The sequence below is a fragment of the Dipodomys ordii genome, unplaced genomic scaffold (assembly GCF_000151885.1).
Source record: "Dipodomys ordii isolate 6190 unplaced genomic scaffold, Dord_2.0 Scaffold20, whole genome shotgun sequence".
Taxonomy (NCBI): Eukaryota; Metazoa; Chordata; class Mammalia; order Rodentia; family Heteromyidae; genus Dipodomys; species Dipodomys ordii.
Window position 1 is genome coordinate 1,301,476 of NW_012267236.1, and position 23,824 is coordinate 1,325,299.

At 37.8% G+C, this 23,824-nt stretch overlaps 1 pseudogene; it reads right to left on the bottom strand.

Annotated features, from left to right (window-relative positions):
- LOC105983572 overlaps positions 1 to 23,824 on the bottom strand; it is a 113,877-nt pseudogene that overhangs the window by 20,469 nt on the left and 69,584 nt on the right.

Below are 23,824 nucleotides of genomic sequence, written 5' to 3' on the forward strand. Positions count from 1 at the left end.
TTTTCTGTTTATGTGGTGCTGAAGAATCAAACCCAGGGCCTCATGCATGCAAGGCAAGCACTCTACCACTGAGCTATCTTCCCAGCTCCTACAAGTATAGTTTTAAAGTTTCCCCAGGTAATTCTAAGAAATAATCCTGTTGCAGAGGAACTATTCTGGAATTTTTGTCTTCTTTTTTGCTCATGGGGGCTTGAACTCAGGGTCTGGGTGCTGACCCTTGGCTTTTTGTAAAGGCTAGTGCTCTACCACTTTGAGCCACAGCTCCACTTACAGTTTTCTGGTGATTAACTGGAGATGAGACTCTCTCATGGACTTTCCTGCCCAGGCTGGCTTCGAACTACAACTCTCAGACCTCAACCTCCTCAAAAGCTAGGAATACAAGTGTGAGACACCAACCAATGCCTAGCACTCTTCTAGATTTTTAAAGCTTCCTGTCAAGAAGCTTCTTGGACCAGCTTGCTGCTGCTGCTTCTTCCTCTTTCTCCTCTTTTTCTCCTGCTCCTTCTCTGCCTTTTCGTCCTCCTCCTCTTCCTCCTCCTCCTTCTTCCTCTTCCTCCTCTTCCTCTTCTTCCTCTTCCTCTTATGTTGATCTGTGATTGCCATTGTTATACCAGCAAATAGTTTATGATATCACAACTCTCCATTACCCCACTCCACTGCCTGGTACCTACATTAGGTTTCTTGAATAAAGAGGCCACTGAATGAACTTGAGTGGCATCTGAGGAGGAAGTGGAAACAGTGAAGGACTTCTTTTATTGCTCTCTCTACAGGAAGTAAGTACTTTGTCTCTCTCAAGCCCAAGGCTAGGAAAGGAGAGTGAGCTGATCCCCTGTGTATAGACAGAAAGGAATATTGCTGAGAATGAGCTATTCAGAGTTTGGGGAAGGTGGAAAGTTGCACTAACAAATTTGTTTAAATTTGTATGACAATCTCCTTTAGATTCTGAAAGTCCTATCTATCTATCTATCTATCTATCTATCTATCTATCTATCTATCTATGACTGTATAGACTGAAAGGAGAGGCAGAGAGAGAGAAAATGATATGATTATTTCCCATTTCATCTCTTAAAAATAGTCACCTAAGAATTAAACCAGTAGATGGATTATCTGAATGGAAGAGTTTACTCTGCCAAGACAGAAGAACTCCTGTGGAAAGGAAGTCTGTCTCTGTTGTTGGCTAGCTTTGTGATTCTTCTTGCCTCAATCCTTCCTACTCATTCTTCACGCTTAAAGCCTAGGTTTAACTGGAGGAAGGTGCTCATTTACCTGAGTTGTCTTCCTTCTGTTATTTGAGTTTCTTCTTCCTTTGTATGGCTACTTGTGCTTTACAAAGTGTCGTTATGCTGATGTTCTCAATGGCTGGTATAAAAAGAAAAATACCAATCATTAAATAATCACCTGTGACACCTTATACCTTTGATTAAGTCCAACAGCCCTGAAATTTTGTTTTAGCTGGCATTGTTTTTCCTTTTATTGTCCAGTCTGTCCTGCTTGAATGCAGCTCTTCACTACTCTGCATTTTAATTGACCCAGTACAGAACCCTTTTATAAAAATCCATAGCATGTGAGATTTTGTGAGTTTGTATCAAGGAACTAGTCATTTTGGCACCTGAGGTTTTTTTTTTAATTGCCTATTTTCCCAATATCCTCAATCCTACCCTTCCTTTAAAACCACATAAACATTCTGGTAGTTTTAGTATGGTCTTGTTTGTTTCTGTACCTTTTTTTGTTTGTATGTGTTCTTGTAAATCCTATGTTGGACATATGGATATTTTTTTGATTTAAGTTTTAATTTTCTTTACAGATTTTTATGTTTTCTCATTTCTGCATGAAAATTTCCTCCCCAATACACAAAACAACCCCTGGTAATTTTATAGAAAAGGAAATGAAGACTCCATTCTTGCTGACCTTTTCCCTAAGAGTTCAGTATGTCAAAGTGCTTTCTAAGACTGATAGTGTTGGCTGACAAAATCATTGTCAAGGGACCACTAATTCTTAGGCTTATGTTTCTAGGGACGGGGCATGGTGTCACCTTGTCTATTTTCATGAGCACAGTAGGATAAATATAGTCATGCAGTGGTTTCCCTCATTTATAATAATTAGAATGTGCCTATAAGTCTACAAGTAAAACCAATGGATAATAAACAAAAAACAGCTATACTTGGATATAATAAATTAAATAGGACTCTAAACGGTCACATAGAGAGACAGGCCAAAGGAGGATATTCTTAGGAGAGGATAACCAGGGGTCAAAAGCTCTGTGCTCATGATCATATAAAGTGATGTTTACTGAAACGAAATCCAAGAAATGGAAACAAGAGGTTTTTTTAAATTTTTACTTTTTGTGTTTTTTTCTGTTTATCTCCATTTGTTGCAGTTTTTGATTTCTGCACCTTTTGTCTTGTATGTAAGTCTACCTGATTTGGAGAGGGGAAGGAGAAAGACAGAAAAGATGGATAAAAAGTTGAAGTAAAGTCAGCAGTGACACTCACTAGACACTATGTTAGAAATGATGTATACAACTTGGGGTGCATAGGGAGGGAGGCAGGAACATTGTTCAAAAAGAAATGCATTCAATACCTGACATGTAACAGTAACCCCTCTGTATATCACCTTTACAATAAAAATTACAATAAAACAAAAGAAGATAGTCATGCAGACAGTAGAAATGCCCAGAGATTGGTAATCTTGATGACAGCAGTGCATCTATTTCTATTTCGATTAGTTACTTAAATGGAAGTGCCTGGAGAACACTGATTTTCCATGTCTGCATCATCAGCTGAAGTCAGAGAATCATCATTCATCTGAGGACATGAATTTGAGGGGCATGATTTCTGGTGAATGAGGTAAGAATTAGGAAGAAATCTCAGTTCTTCTATTTTTGTGTTCTCATTTGATGGTTGTACTTTCTCTTGGACCCACCAAGGTTACATTTTTATGCACCACTTACGTTGTTTAATTGAATTCCCAGCAGATAAAGATGTACTCCTGGTGTTAGAGGTCAGTCAAAATGGAAAAGTACTGGAACTAGGATCAGGAAACCTCAATGCCAGACCATTTCCCACTGATTTTCACTGTCACTATGGAAAAAACATGTTTCAGCTAAATCTACACATCCTATTTCACTACAACTGCTACTACTACTACTGCTGCTGCTACTACCACCACCACCACCACCACCATTATTACTATTCTAATACTAGAATCAACTTCAGACCTTTGTACATCCTTAAAAGGCATTCTTCCATTGAGCTATATACCAGCCCTTCATTCCATCTTTTGTTGACCCAGTTACCAGTATCTCTTATGTCTCTTCATTGCTTTAGTTCTACTTACATTTTTCTATAACAAATTCAGGTCTCTATAAGTGTGATGTTTCAAAGCAGGTATATGTCAATAGGACATCAGAGACTGAGGAACTAAAAATGTTGTCAGTCATCTCATTCCTTGGGATTCAGAGTCTCTAAGTTCTGCTGGCCACTCTGTCTGGTTTTGGTCTTGTCAACTAGTCTTCATTCTAATTATTCATACTTCCTCAAACTCTCATACACACAAAAAATGGGAGCAAACTTCATTTCAAGCAGATTTTTTCTGGTAAGCATAAACAATAGCTCTGATTATAACAAGCTTCTGCGTTATATGAAGTGATCACTTATTAATAACCCGTCTTATGACTTGCTCTATGATTAAGTGCTTTTGGAGAATACCTTGCCATGTTGTAATTCTCTGGGAGCAGGAAATGGGGTGAGGAATTTAGTTTGCCAACTGGAGTGGGAACTAGAGACAAAGGGGAAAGACACTTTCAATCTGTCAGAGACAATCCAGTCTTTTGCCTACTGGAGGTCTTCTAAACTTAATAACTTTGTAAGGAGCACACAAAATTAAGCATAATACACTGTTAAATGCTCAAATGTCATTTTAAATGAACATAAACAACTTATAGAGACAAACTAAAAAAAACTATTCTGGGAAAACATTTTTTAGCCAATATGTCAGATCAACCAATAAAGTATATGACTAATAGCAGTTGTAATGTCCCAAATTTTGACAGAAGTTGATATTTTTGATAGGCTGTTATGTATTATTTTTTGTTCCTCTTATTTACTATGCTCACTTAGTCATGGGAGTTGAAGCCAACTGATTTGCTTAATATTGCATTACTTGACAGGAGGGAAATTGAAGCTGAAATCCAGATTTGTTCTACTTCATGTATTATGTGAGCCCGTGCTACAATTATGGGACACTTGTGAGTGTACTGTAAAAATAACTGGCATTTGGGTCTTCATAATCATATACACATACATGCACACACATGTACATACATGTCTCTGTGAATACCAGATAACTCATGGTGCATCTTATTGGAAATGAAGCCTGAAGGAAGAAGAGCTTAGTCATGATAACCAAGAAGAAAGGTAGCACTCAGTGGTATCAGGAAATCCTGAAATCTTGTCTTGCCTTTGTTTCCCCAGTGATGAGGATTGGACCCATTTATACTAGGCAAGCATTCTACCACTGAGCACAAACCCAACCTTGAAATCTTATATTCTGGAATCAATACAAACTGTAATACTGCACAAATGTCAGAAGGTGAATCCTCATGTGGCTATAGCAACTCTGAAACCAACTGAGGGTCCCTCTAATAAGAAATCTCCCTTTAGGCCTCCTACCACCAAGACCCCTTCCCCTCCCCTGCTGAGGACCAAGACCCTGTTTTCTCTTTAATATTGTATCCTGAGATGTATTTAACAACACACTAACTGAGGCCTAAGGGAATCATTGAAATAAGGATTTGGTAAAGGCTGTCAGAGAGAAATATAGGAACTTAGGAAGAAATGGTCATCCAAAGTCAATTCCTCTCTTCTAGCTTGTGACAGAAATGGGTGAGATGAAACCCAATGGCCAACTGTGGCATGCTGTTAGGCATGACTTGTGAAAATGGTGCACGTTTCCAGTTTTAGTTTCCATGTATGTCTTGACATTTATTTCTATGTTTACGATGGCCATTTTCAGACTTGAGGACAGAGATGAAGAATTGTCATACAGACCCTCTCCCCCCAAAAAAAATCTATGATATTTACTTTCTGGACACTTACAGAAAATGTCTACTAATACCTACTTGGTGGTCTCTTTTATTCTTACTTGTAGGCTTGTATAACCAATTATTATTCATTAGGAAATAGTCTGAGAGCCACATCATTGGATTTCACAAGGAAAAGATGATGTAAATTAATAGACACAATCCTTATGCATATTCCTAATATTGTATAGAGAAAAGAGGGGTTATTGGTCTGGATGCAAGATTGAAATAGTGATAAAGAAGAGGAAAGATGAAGGTTAAGCGATAAGGCTATCATATTGAAAGTAAACATAGGAAATACTTGTCCAAATTTTGAATTGTTGGGTGAAACTATAATTCCTAAATATGTAATATCCTGGGGAAACTTTTTTAAAAGTCCCATCCTAGTTTCCTGCAGACATAACCTTTACCAAATGAATTCTTCCCCCTTCCCGATCCCAAATTTGTGTCTATTTATGCTTGATGGGTGGTCTTGGGAGGTAATTAATCTCTTCCTATAAAGTCATTAACCCCACAATGAGAGTACTATGGGGTTAATATCTTCATAAAAGAGCTGGCAGGGAACTTAGTATCTTTTACTGCCAGATAAAACTACAAATGTGGAAGACAGCCTTCCAGAATTTGACCAAGATGGCACCCTGATTGCACATGTCCAGCTCCCAACACTGAGAGAAAATAAATCTCTGTTGTTTAAGGCATCTAGTTGATGGAATTTTAGGATGGTAGCTTGAGCTGACTAATACAGACCCTATGTCAGGAGATGATAGGGTAGGAATTGGAAATTCATGTATATTTGATTTCAGTTGGGAAGCCAGAAGAGGGAGCTAAGCAGAAGGTCTTTCATCTTGGGGCTGGTGATATAAGGTATGGTCAAGGTACTTAATGTTCCCCAGCTGTAGAAGCCATGCTCTGGTACAGAAGAGGGTATGGTAGCTGTTAGAACAAAGAAGAAAGAGGTCATGGGAGAGAGGGAGGTGGCAGTCCTAGGCAATGATGGAAATAATGGGAATCAGAGCATCTACAGAAGACCCAAACAACACTACTGAACTCTACTGAAACTTTGTGATCTAGCTGTTGAGGAGGACGTCATATACCAGTTCTCAGAAGTTGGATGTAAGATGTGTCTGTGCAGATGTTTCCCAAGACAGGAAACTGCTGTTCTTGGATTGGTTGTTTTGGATGACAGTTCTCAGTGTGGTGAACTTTCTGTAATGCATCAGCTTTCTTGTGCTGCATAGCAAATTATCACACATTTAACAGCTTAATCAACACTAATTTACATCACCATTTTATGGGTCAGAAGTCTGGCAGGTTCTGCTTGGAGTTAAGAAGGCTAAAATCAAGACATCACACAAGGCTGAGTTCTTGTCTGGAGACTCTAGGGAAGAATTGCTGCCAAGCTCATTCAGGTTGAAGTTAGGACTCAGGATGGTAGTATTGAGGGCCCACCTTTCTTACTGGTGGTCAGAAAGGGACAGTCTCAATCCCTAGTGGTCATCTGTCTTTCTTCCTTGTCACATGATCTCTTAAGAGTTTTAATAACAGTAGCACAAGTCCTTCTGAGGTTTCGAATGACTCAATTTTCTTGTCTGCGTCTAACTGCACATATGATTACATGGGATGAATTTCTCACACTGTCTGACAGTGGCAGATAACCTATTTTTAGGGAAGCTGGTCAGTAAGCTCCACTAAATTTGCATAGGCTGGTTGTTCATCTAACATAGACTGTTCGTAAGCATGATCTAGCATAATCAAAGGTTTTTGAGTTTGAGTGAAGTATAAAGTGGAGGCAAAGTAGGGTACAGTAGGCTGAATTCAAAGCGAATGTGTACAAGTAGCTACAAAAGGAAGTGGTATATTTAAGGTTACCTGTGAGAGATTTATGAATCATTTTCCTGTTAAAAGATTATGAATTGTCAATGAAATTCAAATTTTCCCATTGCTGAATTAATCAAGAGCCTCTGACATTCCCAAGCTCTGCCTAAGAACTTCATCCTAAGAAAAATGTGTTACAATAGACAGGAGATGTTAATGTCTTTAAAAAAATCACCAGTAAAGTAACATTGAAACAAAAAAAGAGACGAATTAGTTTCCCATTTAATTCATATACAATCTAGATGTCTCTGGTGTGCTGGAATTATTTTGTGTGCATGCATGTCCTGATACTGAAGTTTGAATTCCTGGGCCTTAAGTTCCTGCTTGGCTTTTCCTCTCAAGCCTTACTGAGGATTTCTGATATTCTCAGAGCTATTTATAAATTTCCTATTTTCTTCCTATCAGTGATAGAAGATCATTTGAGTGCTGGAGTTCACTAACTAAATACCTGATTGTGTTTAGTTTGTTGGCAGTAAGGTTTCCCAAAAGATTTGTGTCAATTCTATGATCAGAATTTTTTGCACCAATAATTTTTAATGTAAACTACTTTACAGTTTAAATGTTTTCACTTACTATGCATTATAAACATCCGGATTTTCTGCCTGATCTTAGAAAATTCTCTATTTTTCAAAGAGTCTTCGGGTGATATTTGAGGGTTAAAAATTCTGTTAGGCAAACTCATGTAGATACTGAGTTTATATCCCTTCTGTTTCACACAGATTTTTCTAGTCATGATTTTGAAATGTGCTTTATTTCAATCTCTGCTCAATACTAGAGACATTTTGTCTGTCCATAAAGACCTAAAAAGGACTGGCATGTCTGAAGACTTGAGTTTAGAAATAGAACCACAGGTTTGAGGTACTTGCATGTCATTTTCTATGAACTTCATCTTCAAGTCTTTTGCCCTGTTCTGGCCTTTTTGTTCTTGATTGTTGGTGATAGTGTTAGAGTTTGAATTTAGGGTTTTCCACTTAGTAGGCAATTGCTGTACAACTTATATCTTCTTGGTTTTGAAGAGGTTCATTGCATCCTAGAGATATTGACTGAGAATATTTTCTCTGGTTTGTTGATTGCTTTTGCTTATGTGATTATTTCGTCAATTACTTCATACTTCATCAATCTTTTCTGTAGACACTGACTTTGAATTCAAGTCTAAAAAGCTTTCCCTACCCCAAGTTGCAATATTTGCACGATTGCAATTATACATTTCTTTCTGTAATATATTTGGAGATTTTTATTCTAATGTAAGATGAAGTTATTAGTCCCCATGTGCCAACATAACTGCACTCTCAATAAATGGACTGGAAATTAAAACTATCTCGAGATGCCATCTCTCATCTACCAGATTGGCACACTCATAAAAGCTTTCCAGCACATTCTATTGGGAAGAAATGTGAAGAAATAAACTCTGTCACACATTATTGGTAAGAGTAAAATGTTTTCAATCAAATGCAGGAATATCAATGTCTAAGAAAATTATACAGACTCACACATGTGTGCACATGTGTATATGTATTATATATATGTATACATAGATCTATACTGAAAAGTTACACACTACACACACACACACACACACACACACACACACACACACACACACATTTACTTACTAAAAGGATCTCAAAATACAGACATTCCCTTACCAGAGAACCATGATCTTGTTTTCAAAGTGCCATTATTTAAAGTCATAGAGATATTTAAGACATGTCTGAGTTCAGGAATGAAGCAGGAAAAATACACTGCAAGTCTGTAGTATTATGTGACACAAGAATAAAAAAGTACTCATAAAAAGCAAATTACATCAACATGATGTGGAAGACAGCTCCCATTGGCTGTAAGATGGACAATATGTACAATAGAGTATTGTGGTAAACATTACAACAAACACTTAGACATAAATAACGACAAACTGGCAGTGTTGCCTTTGGTAGAGAGCTGAATTAAAATACCCTTTCAGCATAAAGAACCACAATGAAAGCTGTCAATCAAGAGAGGGATGGGTGGGATGAAAAGATAAAGAGATTCTTTTTGAGGAGTGAGTACTTTTGGGTTGAGCTAAAAATGAGGATGAAGGGGGTTCAATATCTCCACAACAGCTTATATGCAACGATGAAGGCAGGTCAGCGAAATTGGCTGAAATGATTTAAGGAAGTATGAGGGCAGAAGAGTAACTCAGAGGGTAAGATTGGTTGGAATAGGTTATACATATGTGTGGGATTGAAACATCTCACCCCTGTAGAACTAATGTAAGCTAATTAAAAGTTCTTTAATAAATGTATCAACTATTAAATGTATAAGGGGTAGTGGAATTAGAAAATCACCATGGGCAACCATAAAGGCAGAAACTGGAAGCGGCAATGTTCTTCAGTGGGTACTAATACCTTTATATGAAATGTGGTTAAAAAACAAACCATGTAGCCATACTCAATTGATCATTGGTTCATTATAGATAAAAAATTATTTACATACTTAATTTTAGGAGAAAAGCAAACCTTTATTGATGGAGAGTAAAGGTAGCTAGTCTTTTAACCAAGAAATTCTATTTTAACCAAACAAACTATTATTGTAACTATTAGTATAATTATTGTTTAAAAATGTTTGTCAGATCATACCTCAACAAACAAGTTGGACTTAGTGGTTCATGCTTATAATTCTAGCTATGTGGAAAGTGTAAGTAGGTGAGTCACAGCCCGAGGGCATCCCTAGACAAAATGTGGGACCTACTCTTAAAAAAAACCCCACTAAAGTCAACAGGGTAAGAGCTCTGGCTCAAATGGTATGGCATTTCCACAACAAGAACAAGAATCTGAATTCTGAGATTATTACTGACAGAAAGATTATTTTCTTAGCTGGGTAAATTTTAGACCTTACAGAAGACTTTATCTCATCCATAACTTTTAGTTTATTTTTGCCAAAATGTTAGTTGAAGGTAGATCAAGCTTCTATTGATTGTTTTAATTTTAAAACAAACATGAGAAGCAAACGTGACATGAAAGGTCAGATTTAAGAGAGCCACCTAGCATTGGCATCATAAACACTTAATCCACTTAAATTGTGTGAGGCATCTACCCTTCACTACAAAAGCCCCTTTAAATAGAAAGCAAGCCAGGCACTGTTGATTCACACCTGTTATCCTAGCTACCAGAAGGCTGAGATCTGAGGATTGTGGTTGGAAGCCAGCCTGGGTAAGAAAGTCTGTAAGACTCTTATCTCCAATTAGCCACAGAAAACTGGGAGTAGAGCTCTGGCTCAAAGTAGAGGAGTGCTAGCCTTGAACAAAAATGCCCAGGGACAGCACCTAGGCCCCAAGTTCAAGCCCCAAGAAGAAATAAGCACATGCCATCTCTTAAATGACTGATGAAAGAGCCTAAAAATACTAAGCCCCATGCATCAAGAAATGATCTGTAAGGGTGAGAACATAGAAAAGAGAGGAAAATAAAGGACAAAATTAAAGGATCCACATTAGGCTTTACAATTATCTGACATGGTTTAAAGTATCAGATCATCCTATCTATGCGAAATTTGAGCCAAACTTGAAATGAGCTTCTGTGTCTCATCATTTTTCATTTGAGAAAAAAAAAACACAAGAGAATGCATTTATAGAGCTGAATGGAGAAATGGGCATAGTTTTGTGGGCTGTCAATTGTTGTATGTGCACATTGCTCTTGTGAGCCTGCTGCCTTAGGCAATTTCATTATGTAATTTATTTAATGTGTCTTGGGATTTAATTTGACCAATAATATATTCAAAATCAATTTAATGTTACTTGGCGTTTATGTAAGAACGTAGTGAGCCCTCATCTATGCCTGTGCAGATGAAACTCCATCTATTTAGTCAATTCTTACTCTGATACTTTAGAAAAGAGGAAAATCTGACTCTTATGCACCATGAAATAGCAAGAGAATGACACAAATACCACATTCTCCTTATAGACAGCTAGAGATTGATTTTCTCACTGCAGATATTACATATTGTTTTAATCCATATAAGGCCAAATAAGTAATTTTGAAAATAGCTATATGAGAAAGCACCAGGGAAACAGCACACTGATGTCTGCTGGAATTAAGGAAACCGAGATTGTTTACTTGACAGTTTCCTTGATTCTATTGAGAAATGTGTGGAAGATTCAGTCCAGCGTACCTCTGGGAATGGTTGTGATGGTGTTTCCTGATCACAAGGGTGCTGAGGTAATAAATGGATTCACAGTATGATGGCATTTTGGGGGAGATGGTAAAAGGTGGGACATGGGGTCTAGATGAAAGAAGCAGGGTCTCTGAAGAGATGTGTCTGGGGGGCTGTATCTTGCCTTGTATTGGCTTCTTTTCAGCTTGCTATCAGGCTGCCAGGATGAGAACTAACTGCCCTGCTTTCCTGAGATCCTTGCCTAGACTCCCTGATACAACTTAAACCCTGAGCCAACACGACTCCTTTCTCCTTTTAAGTTGTTTCTGTCAGGCATGTTTTTTCCCATAAGGATGTAAAGTAATAATACAAGGACATACCAGAGCAAACAATCTTCAAAATGACATGGAATTGAACATCTTCATCTGGAGGTATCTACATAATTCTCATTTCTGGAGTCTTAGAATTTGCCTTTAAGTAACTCTTAGAAATTTGCCTTTAAGTAACACTTAGAAAACATTCAATACACACATACTGCATTCATTGGGTATACATTAATAAGTTGAACATATGATTATATAGATCTAAACAAAGTGCTATTGAGAATAAGAAGTAAAGAATGGTTGTATATAAAAAGGAAAGCTTCATGGAAAAGCTATCACTTTTTCAATCTTGAAAAATGAATATTTTTTTGCAACCTTTTGTTTTTTTGCCAGTCATGGGGCTTGAACTCTGGGCCTGGGTGCTGTCCCTGTGCACTTCAGCTCAAGGCTAGCTACCACTTGAGCCACAGCACCAGTTCTGGTTTTCTGCATAGTTTATTGGACATAAGAGTCTCACAGACTTTCCTGCCTGGACTGGCTTTGAACAGCGATCCTCAGATCTCAGCCTCCTGAGTAGCTAGGATTACAGGTGTGAGCCACCGATGTCTGACATTTTTTCAACCTTGAAAAGGGAATAGTTCCAAAACTTCTAGGAGGATATAAGGAAGATGAAGACATTGCTCATGAAAATTCATCTATACATTCTATCACTATTGTCTGGTGGAGTGATTCTGAATGTGTTTGGCTATGTAGGGAGGCTATCTGGGTGAGTTCTCAAGAGTGAGGCTATATTCAATGTTTGTTAAATAAGTGTGCACATGTGTATAATGATCTTCCATTATGTCATTTTAGTTTGGTCACACATGAGGAATAATAACTCCAAAAGAGTTTTCTATAGAAAACATGTCATAATTTTTTCTAAGACATTGAGGTTAAGCTGGTTTTATATATCTCTTCAAATACTGTCCTGACTTCTTTGTTTTGCATATAGGCAGTATGTGAATAGATTCTGATTCCAACTGATGGCTTCCTAAGCGTTCCCAAGTGCTTGGGAAAAGTGCCTCCCAGTTTGAAAATACTCAGAATCTATTTGCTGCTTCAGGGAAATGAAAGTTGAGATATTTACTGAGAACAGATTGATCTCTGTCTTAGAAATGAGAAGTTGCTAAGGAATCAGATAAAGGAGTCCGAAATGTGGAGGGGATTTCCACATGAGATTCTGGAATGTTGTAGTCAAGTGTGCTCTTTAAACAACCAAGTGGGACTGGGCTTCAAATCCTCGTTCTGATTCATACTAGCAATGCTATTTTGAGATAGAGACTTAAAACACTTTGAGCCTCATTTTTCACCCTTCTTCGTAAAAAGCTCCAAATGCCTTTCAAGGCTGTTGTGGGGATTATGTGCGTTGGTGTGGATATCAAGCATCCTGACTCCTGGGGAGAGCTCAGACCTCACTCACCACTGAACCAGCTCTGAACCAAGTCTGTCATAATGTTTCCCTTACAAAATGGAATACAAACACACCGAATTCTTTCCATGTGACATGTCTGTCAATTTATCCTTGTATACAATATTTCACCGAGATGTTTATAATGTATCGTTCTCTCCAGGGTCTTGAATAAAAGACTCTGTACCCAAGAGAAACCTAATAAGTACTTCTTAAAAATAATTTCCATCAACACTTCACTCTGAGCTCACTTTGATTCTAAACAACCCTGAGACATATCAATAACACTGACAAGTTCCATCTGTATATTGAATTACCAATTTGAATTGATAATGTGTCAACTCTGAAAATATTATCCCTAACAGCTTTATTAAATAAGCAAACACAAATCAGAGGGCTCACTGTTTAAAAAAGAGATATCTACCAGCCTGGAAACATCTTCCTTAAATAGGCTTGTATTATTGCCTGGATTCTGCCAATGATGGTTTCACTGTGTTACCTGCTTTAATCATATATTGCCAAAATTAGCCATTACTTACAGGCATTTGAAATACATTGAATTTCAATGAAATTTGCTACTGACTTGCTTACTTCTGGATCACCATATCCCCCTTTACTACTATGTTTTACTCCTACAATCATTAAAAAATATACCTTTAAGCTCCCCTATGACCCAGCAATCCCACTTTTGGGCATTTACCCAAATGTTCACAAACAAGACCACACTAAAGCTACCAGCACAACTATGTTTATTGCAGCATTATTTACCATAGCTAAGATATGGAACCACAATGGAATTCTATGCCTCCATCAGAAAGAATGACATTGCCCCATTTGTTAGGAAATGGAAAGGCGTGGAAAAAATTATATTAAGTGAACTAAGCCAAGCCCAAAGAAACATAGGTCCCATGGTTTCCCTTATTTGCAATATCTAGTATATGTCTAAGTCAAGCAGAAAAGGTCAGATAAGGTGATGTTAGGGAAATGAACCCTAAGATATGTATTCAAATGATTTTTTTCTTTCATGTGATTGTTTCTAATGCATTTATAAGATTATTTCTTTGTTGCTTTGTATGTCCCTCGCCCACAGTATAACCCTGCTTTTCACTGTATTTGATGTTGGTATAATTTGTGGAGGGGAAGGGGAAAAACAAATCATTTAAATAGGGATACAGGTGGACCCATTGCAACAATGAGATGTACAAGGGTACAAGGCTTTATGTTGAAAACGAACTTTAGGGGCTGGGAAGGTGGCTCAGTGGTAGAGCGCTTGCCTTGCATGCTCAAGGCCCTGGGTTCGATTCCTCAGCACCACATAAGCAAAAAGAAAAAAGCCGGAAGTGGCGCTGTGGCTCAAGTGGTAGAGCACTAGCCTTGAGCTGAAGAGCTGAGGGACAGCGCCCAGACCCAGAGTTCAGGCCCCACGATCGGACCCAAAAACAAAACAAAACAAACAAACAAAAAAAAGAAAACGAACTTTACAACTTTGGTGCGGGGACGGGGGGAGGATTGGGTGGGGGGGAGAAGGATGGGATGGGAAGGGGAAACAAAGGAGGAGGCTACAATGCTTGATAAGAAATGTACTCATTATTTTGCCCATGTAATTGTAAACCCTCTGTACAGTATTTTCACAATTAAAAAATATTCCTTTGTTCTTCTGTGCACTTGGGGTATTTGTTGTCAGGAGTCTCGTATTGACAGTATATTAGAAATATTTATTTTTCTTTTTTTAGAAATATTTATTTTTCATCTTGAACAAAATAAGGCCTGTTTTATAAACCTAGAGACAAAATTAAGGGAATCTGCCCTTTCTAATACATGCTGAGTAGCCTGTACCAAAAGCAGTGTTCCTCATGAGGGTAAGTTAATCAAGGATATTTTGTTTAAATAAATAATATCCTATAGGACAGGATCTTAATATCTGAAATTTGAGTAGAATTCTATGTACAAATGGGGAAAAACAAACACTTATAGCTGGCTAATTTTAAGATGCTGAGTGTTCATTACAATGCCTATTACATTTTTATTTGATTTTGGAGACTTTCCATATTCTTGAAGTTTTTGTTTCTCAAGGCTTTGTTGAGATAGTTTAACCACTATTTAAAACTAAATTGTAGACAGCAGACTTAAATATTTGTGTCTTTCAATACTTACTTAATTTGTGTTCAGATAGGAACATGACATGTACCTGTTGCTATTCAGAGACAAATTATGAGATGAATAGGAATTTAAGTATCTTCCTGTAAGTTGATGTAGCTAGTTGGAGAATTAGGGAGAGCAAGAAAGACATAGTAGCAAGAAAGTTCTCAAAGTGACTTTGAAGGAAATAAGAATAGATGAAAAATGGAAAAATATACACAAGGAGACATTTAGAGGAGGCTTAGTGGGATGGTAAACACATCTCTTGCCAAGATCAGAAATAAATCTGTCCCAATTTCCTCATCTATTTGTTGGCAACCTTTTTTATACCATATTCTTATGTATTCAATAATACTCTCAAGTTCCAAGAATAAAACAGAGATAGAAATGGTTTACAAAGTAATTAACAGAGGAATTTTATACTCCTGTCCATTCTGTATTGTAAAATACATCAGCTTTAAAGGTACTTCAAAATAGAAAATTTTTCATTCCTCCAAATAAAGAGCAAGGTCATTCCTACTTCAAATTTCAATAAAAGACTTGGGTAAAATGTTAAAAAGACATAGTCTTACTCTACATGTAAAGATCTTCTGGCTAAGGACTGGAGAGATGAGCAAGGATTTGAGTGTTGTCAGGAATGAAAATGCATAGAAATTCCTGGAGTGTGGTCCCTAGATCAGTCTAGAATCATGATTCTTGATCATTTCTTGATCACTACCTCTTAGATCAGTAGCATTTGTTATCATCTGGGAACATGTGAGAAATGTAAAATCCCTGGTCCTGCCCCAGACCTTCTGACAGAAGTGCTCAAGTTGAGAGCCACCATCAGATTCTTCACTCTTCCTAAGAGTAATTTCTGGTGGGTTTTTATAGTCACCTTACTTTTTTAAAAGGCATTAAAAATTTGCAAATTTATTAAACTAAACATGAAATTTCAAAAATAGATGATGAGAAAGCTGAAGAGAAAGAGGAAGAGGTGAATATTGACAAAAAAATATCTCATGGTCCCAATATCTATCTATAAGAATTTTTGGCTGTCTTCATGATGTGTGAAGTATTTGTTTCTGTGCCTTGAATTATTTTTTTCTCACTATACTAGCCATTTAAATAAGTCTAAGTCATGTTTATAGCCTCAATGATAAAAGGAACAACACTTTTTTAAAGTGCCTCTGCCTGGATGTATAACTCTTTGCCAGATCTTCAAAAAGTTTTATTCATGTAACTGCCTGTTGTTGGGCATTAAGATTTCACAAGTATCGATAACCTTTTAGTAAACATGTGTTAGGTACTTTATACATTTTGAGATGTGTCTTTTGTGTGTTTTATAATCCTGAATGATATTCTAAGATATTTTGATGATTAGATTCTGAACATTATCTTCAGTCTCTAAGATTCAACTGATTGCTGAGGTTTTAGCTCACGAGTTAATCCTAAACTTTACTGCTTTCTTTTTGATTTCTTCTTTTCTTTTTTTCCCCGTCCATTGACATTTCCACTAAAATTTGTGCAAATTTTCCTAAAATTTTCCCCAAGCACAATCAAACTCTAGATTTGTACTGTTACCTTCATCATACCACATGCAAGTTTTTCAAAGGGTTCTTTGGAGGAAAGTTGCATGCAAGGTCAGAACTGAGTACATTTTTGTGTCATGATTATGGGACCTAAAATTTCTTGCATCTTTTTGAAAGCTTTCTTTCAACAGTATTTATAGTTCTCTCATTTTATTCCCAACCATTTACTCCTATATTTATATTTAAAATTCTATGATCTTTTTTTTTAACATGCAATAGCTTTTAATAGCCAGGTGCAGTATAGCTCTGCCTACTGAGTTGTTTTTATTACTGGCTGTGCTTTTTCAAGATCTAGGGTGACCCTTTTCCTTTCTCTCCTTACAATCTGTTTGCAAAAGAGACCTGCTGGTAGTCAAGGGAAGTCTATGTATTTGATTACCTTGCCTAATTTCTTTTTATTAGACTTATTTTTTGCTAGGCTTCCTTATTCATGGGTGGGCTTGTAATCTACTTGGTACTTCATAATTTTCTTTTTCTGTGCTACCACTTCTACTAAAGTCTGTAGTAAATCTTCCTACATGTTGCCCAAGTTGAACATTATGAGCAGGTTTTCAAAGGGCACTTTCGAGTACAAGTTGTTCAGCTATTATGTGCAACTGTTTGAGCTTCCCTCCAAATAGGAAGGGTAGCTTAAAAATAGGTTCCAATACGCTTCCTCAATATTTCTCCATGTCTTCCTATTGCATTGTACTCTCCCATAGCATTACTTCATTGTTGATGCGTTTCATGGGCACTTGGGTTACAAAGCTAAGCAAGCCTTATTCTACTGACTGTCACTGAATTATTCTTGTGACTCGATACCCATGCTTGCCTTCGCTAGATCTATATGGTGGTGCGTTAGATGTCTGGGGTGAGAGTAAGTGATGAAATGGACAAGGCATTGTCTCCTATTCTTTAAGTAGATTAGAATGGTTGCCAGATCAATAAACTTTTGAAAAGCCATCTTTCTTTTACTGAAAGACCACTCAAAGAAACTGTTCAGTCTTTCAGAAGTCCAAAGTAATGGATTTACTTCCACTTAAGAGAGTGCAGCAGACTTTGGAAGGGTTTACCATGTAACCAAGAAATAGTTTACATATTTGGAGTATGACTTCCCCAGAAAGGGCTAAATTACAACTGTAGTCACACAAACCATTCATTATTTTCTTCTTTAACTTTAGTCTGCTAAAGCCAGTGAGTGATTGAGTGGGAAAGAATGCTTTTATAATAAGTAAGTCATTGACCAGCTAAGTGACACCTTCTCCAATAGCTATAAAATGACACCAATTAGTTGATTGGTGAGTGGATGCCATGTTTCAGTATTGAGCAAAGAGAATACAAATGGTCTTTAGAGTTCAAAAGAGGGTTGCCAGTCATCTCAGAGAATAAATAGGCAGAACACATTAACACAACTAAAAGCTTAGTTAAAAAATCAATTAGTTCATTGTTTCAAGCAGCAACCTTGTGAACATTTGTGTTAAAAAGTACAGCCCAGATTTCCAGAAACATTGAGACTAGCGTCTGAAAAAAAAATCTCTGATTTTTTAAAACAGACATGCAGTATTAAATACAACAAACAACTTCACATCTTCTTAAAATACATAGCTCAGCTGGTAATAGTATAGGAGGAACTGACAGGGGATAACATTATAAAGAAAGATTGAAATAAATTTCACAAGACACCATTGGTCTAAGGAGGGGCCAAGTTTCAGGAAGTACAGTGAGGAGGAATATGAGAATCTGGGGCTCTTTATCACACAGCCTTACTGCCTTTGCCCACCTGCCTTGTCTGAGATGAGCCCAACCGGGTGTCTGAGGGTGAATCCAAGTGCCTCAAGAGACACTGCATTGACACTCAAACCACACACCTTCCCGCTGGCGCTGGGTTGTGGTTCATCCTGCAACCTTCCTCTAGGTATGAAGCAGCATCAACTTCCCTTATAGCAGTATTTCTGTCAGCAGACTCACAGGGTCTAACCTTTTGTAGGACTGATGAGCTGTATCACCCCAGGTTTGTCCAGGAAGAAGTTGAGCCCACAGGGCCCTAACTTGTATCCCAGATGTGAACAATTGGCCTGAGGGCTTTGCCAATCCTTGGACAGCCATGGTTTATAATGGATATTTAAGAACTCACAATATTTCCGAGCTCTGTGCGAATGGGCACAATCTCAGAACTTCAGTGTAAGTTTCCTCATAATAGCTTTCTATACTCAGCAGCTCAACCTTTTGTTCTTAAGGGAATTCCTGAGCAAAGCAGCTAAAACCTTTAGTTTCAGAAACCCTTCTGTTTTACTTTCATCTGGCTTAAGGACAAGCAATGGAGGGGAGGGGATTACATGCCGTCTTCCACTGAACATCAACTTCTTCTTTTCTATGTCTAAGCAAAATGATTGGAGAAGATGAGAGTTCCACTTGTGATACCATTGCTGTTATCTTAGGACCTTATGTTCTTGGGTGACAAAAATTATCCTAACTGTCCATGCCTGAGACATGTCTGGATAGAAGGTAAGAAGGATGATGTTTTTCTCATAGATTGTGTAGGTCCGAATTACTGCTAAGTGCCAGTTTCTGTTGTGTCTGAACAAACCAAATATAATTGTGATAGCTTTGTCTGTCCACAATACTTTGGAACAGTTGATTACAGAAGAGATGTAAAAGGGAAGGAGTGATCATTACACAAACTTTATATGAGAGCTTCACACTAAACCAAGTGATACGTTGACTCTCTCTCTCTCTCTCTCTCTCTCTCACACACACACACACACACACATACACAGACAAGGCAAACACACTTCACTATATATACATTATATATCATACATATATATGTATAATGATACTGAAATGTATACATATGCTATATATTTGTATTTTTGTACTAGCCCTATGTATATAGCTATATATATACACATATACATATGTACTGACACTGTAAACATACATGTGTGTAGATACATGGCAATGTGTTTTTCATATTGTATGTTTCCTTTTAGGAAAGAGTCATGTTTCCTCTGCTCTTCCTATGTGAGCAAAAGCTGGGAGGGATGCTAGTAAGACTGCTACTTTGTTATGCTCTGACTATCCAAACACTCCTCACCTCTGCGAACCCATGGATAAGTGAAGGACGATGTTCCTGCACGAATCCAAGTGTCCAGTGTGTGCTTCTCCTTTAGGCTGAAGGAAAGAAGCCAAGGAGGGCCAAGATTTGCTTTTGGATGTGTGAGACTGCTGATATACTACCTCATCACCAAAGAAGGTGTATATGAAGTCGTGGTAGGGGCTGGGGTAACAGACATGACATTTTGTAGTCACTCTTCATTCTTCATTAGAAATGGCAAGAGAGAAATGAAGGTGGGAAAATGAACAGAGAGTTTAAGAATGAGTAAGTGGGTTGAGATGTTGAAAGCCTTTATATTATTAAGCTATTGATTAATTTGTTCAATAGCACATTCATTGTCAAGGCACTTAGGGAATTCTGGTGAAGTAACCTATTATGTACCTCTCCACATATATGACTAAACACTATCAAATTATTAATTCATTCCTATGACTCCCTTGAAGATGCTGGGCAAAAGATTGCTCGGTCTGCTGAAAGGCTATCACTATGACATTGGTTTTTGTTGTTGGCTGTTCCTCCTAGCACTAAATGAAAACCTATAAATTATCTAAGAAGACAATTTGTTTATTAATTTTCTTCCCAGTGGATTCCCTAGCTGGCTAGGCAATTTTTGTTTCCCTAAAGGACTATGTGTTTAACAAATCTTGACGTCTGGGTTTAGCGCATGAATTAGCCATTTTGAGAAGAGCTCTGCTTTGATCTGTGTGGGTGCTGACTCTGCACGGAGGGGCTGGGTGGAACGGGATTTGCCAAAGCCAATCCTGGCAGAGACATTGACCTGGAAAATTCCAATCTGACCTTTCAGGCCTTGTGTATCTTCTAGTCTCCCTGTGGTGGTCTTCTCAGTGCTCCATGCTCCAGTATATATTAAGATACTCAAATATTGCCTAAGATGGACTAAATATTAACATGAGGATTTCTAGAAAGTAAATAGTAAGGTTACCATTTAATAGTTAATAAATACAAGCTTTTAAAATGGAAGCAAAATTACTTTTTTCACAAAAGACTGAAGGATTCAAAAGTCATTAGTGTCTTAAAAAGCTGTTGTAGGTCTGCTGTGTAAAATGTCAGGATGTCGGTTAGAGGTGGCATAGCTGTGGCATTTACAGCCAGACACATTTGAGTTCCGATGCTGGTTTGTTTTGTCTTTGTCATCAGTGAGATGGGGAAACAAGTCAGGCTTCCTGTGTTTGAGCACAGAGGATTAAATGAGAATACATGAGGTCTCTGTTATAATCTCTCAGACTGTCTAATGCACAGCACTGTAGTGTTAGTCCCCATTTTAAACTTATATGTGAACAACCTATGGTCTTTTGCCATCCTGACTGGAATATTCAGCAGCAGGCTATATATTCTGTCTTTATCCTCAACTTGTCAATTCCTGCAGCAGGAAATAATGTCCTTTTTCAAAGAAAACCACAGCAGAGAGCTTTGCATGAGCTCTGTGGTCTAGGAGAAAAGGCTTTTAGCAAAGGCCATCACAGGGGGTAGTGTGGTGGCAGCTCACTGTGTTCCAGTGTTCCTCATGCCTACCCAGAGACAGAATGTCAGCAAGTGTGTTCTATCCAATGGACTGTTGATGCATGCTGTGAACAGTATTGGTGATCTTTCTTCTTTCATTCTACTAATTCAAATCAATACATGCTATTATTTTTCTTAGGCAGAAAGCACCTGCTTCCCACTAGGGGGCTACAAAGGCAATAGAAATAAAGTCCCAGTCTCCACTTTCTGCACACATCTCTATCAACACAGGCATGATTCTCTTTCCAAAGGTGATTATTTTCCAAAGGATTACATTTACCTCAAGAGTCAGAAAATATCTTATTATGCCATTGAATAAGCCAGGCTGACTATGGATGTGCCTTTTTGAGGCTGCAGGAAATCCTTCCATCCACAAATAGATATGAGACAGAGAGAAATGGGGAAACAGCGATTACCGTTCAGTCAGTAAATTGCACACTTCTCTTATCATACTGAGACCATTTACCTTTGATTACATACCATTTCAATAAGCAGGCCATAAAGCCCATTATTAAAAACTGCAACTCTTAGATGCTGAAGTTATAAGTTCTTTAGAAAAAAAAATAAACAGTTCTGCAAAACATTCAAGATAAACATTAAAGATACCACTGGTAATTTCAACCATAACTCTCTTGCATGTTGATATACTACAGTAGGTCATTTTGGTATTGACCAGAGTAATTATGGTTCATCTTCTTTGCCCTTGAAAGAATCATTCTTACTTGGACTAGAAATATGCATCCATCATCTACACATCCTCTTACTGAGCTTACTTATTGCTATTTCCAAGCATTGGTATATTTCTACAGTCCTTTCCTAAAAAAAGGTGAAGCTTTATTGATCTCATGTTAAGAGATTGGAGAGAGGCTACTCTTGCCACTCATGTTTTTCCCTGTCTGCCTAGAAATTAAACCTTGGAAGAATGGAGTTTGAGATGTCTAAGACAAGAAATTTTGGCTGGCTATACAGTTCTGTACAGAAGAGGCAAATGATTCACTGAAACATGAAAATTTCTCAAGAACCTCAGAGCCTTTTCTCCATGTTGGAACACATAGAAAAGCAAAGTATGATTGATGGTGAGAGAACACAACACAGTCATCTGCTTAATGACTGTGGTCTCCATTCTGCAGAAACAGAAAGCGCCCAATAAATGTGTTTTGAATGAATAAGTGAATAATGGAAGTATTAAAGTGGCCTCTGATTGTTTAAACTAGTCAAGACAACGCAATTAGAGAGAAATTAAACACCAAAAGCCAGGAAATATGATGAGAATATTAATTAATTAATTAATTGATAATTATTGGAGTTTGACCCTGTACCTGGTACTCCTCTCTACCAGGCAATCTTGTACTGAACAGAAGTGTCACACATCCTTTAGAGGAACTGGAAAGTGGACCAAGAAACCAGGAATATAAATAGGTCCAACCCAAATACATCAAATGTTTGTAAGAGGTATGGGAAAATACCAGACATTGAAGAATAGACATGGCTAGACACACAATTTAAATTTTTAAAGGAATTCTGAACAAAGATGTAAAAAAAAATAAGGAATGAACCTTATAAGGATAAATGCTTGCCTAGTAGGTGAAAGGTCTTGAGACCGGTACTGGTGTTATGTACAAATCATGATAAGGCCAGTTTGGCTGGAAGGGACTGAGGAAAGCGAAAGGATGAAAGGAGGCAGTAGTAGCTCAGAGCATGGAGGCTAAGCATTCAGACTTTCACTTAGTGAAAGCTGTGTGAGAAGGAAAGCCTGGGAAGTAGAGATGACGGCAAAGGCGGGGCCTGGTCTAGGCTCTAACAGGCTGCTGTGTTTAAAAGCATTTTCTTGTGGGACAGAAGCTTTTTAGTTTGGTGGCGTCTCACCTGCTTATTTTAGCTTCTTTTTCCTCTGCGTCTGGAGTCCTGTCAAAGATGACCTGTCCATTGGAATTTCCTGAAGCATTTTCCCCTGCATTTCTACCTAGGGATTTCATTGTTTCCGGTCTTATAGTCAAGTCTTTTTTAAAAAATCAATGCTGAGTGTTTTTTTTTTTTAATTTGGAAGTGATAATGTCTAGTTTCATTTCACTAATTGGGTTGTTAATTGTCACCAAACCACTTCTTGGGGGAAAACAAAAACCAAAAACCTGTCCATTGCCCGATGGGTATCCTTAACATCTCGCTCAAAAATCAGTTGGCTCTTGATGAATGACAAGAGGAAGAAATAAATGGCTTAAAAATGACAAGGAAGAAAAGACAATTATCTCAGTATATGGGATAAAAATTTTATGTGCAGTCAGGCACTGGTGGCTCACGCCTGTAATCCTAGCTACTCAGAAGGCTGATCTGAGGATCACGGTTCAAAGCCAGCCTGGGCTGGAATGTCCATGAGACCATCTCCAATAAGCCACTCAGAAAACCGGGTGGCACCATAGCTCAAGCGGTAGAGTGCTTGCCTTGAGATGAAGAGCTGAGGGACAGTGCCCAAGCCCAGAGTTCAGGCCCCATGACCAGCAACAACAACAAAAAATTCTATGTGTATAAAAATTTAACAGGAGGTCTGAGAAGGTGGCTCAGTGGTAGAGCACTTGCCTTGCATGCCTGAGGCCCTGGGTTTGATTCCTCAGCACCACATAAGCAAAAAGAAAAAAGCTGGAAGTGGCG